Genomic DNA, 327 nt, shown 5'->3' with positions numbered 1-327 from the left:
TCGTGCCACTACACTCCAGTCTGGGAGACACAGCGAGACTCTGTCTCAAAAAAAAAAAAAAAGTTTTTAATTTTGATGATGTTCAGTTTATCTTTTTATTTTGTCACTTATATTTTGGGGTTTGTGTCTAAGAAACCATTGCCTAATCCAAGGTCACGGAGATTTACACCTGTGTTTTCTTCTAAAAGTATTACAGTTTCAGCTTACATTTAGGTCTAGGATTCATTTTGAGTTAAATTTTATGTATAATGTAAGGTAGGGATCTAACTTTATTATTTTACATGTGGAGATCTAGTTGTTTTATTGCCATTTGTTGAAAAAAATTAT

This window comes from Colobus angolensis, unplaced genomic scaffold (assembly GCF_000951035.1).
Source record: "Colobus angolensis palliatus isolate OR3802 unplaced genomic scaffold, Cang.pa_1.0 Scaffold45, whole genome shotgun sequence".
Classification (NCBI taxonomy): domain Eukaryota; kingdom Metazoa; phylum Chordata; class Mammalia; order Primates; family Cercopithecidae; genus Colobus; species Colobus angolensis.
This window is presented reverse-complemented; position numbering follows the sequence as displayed.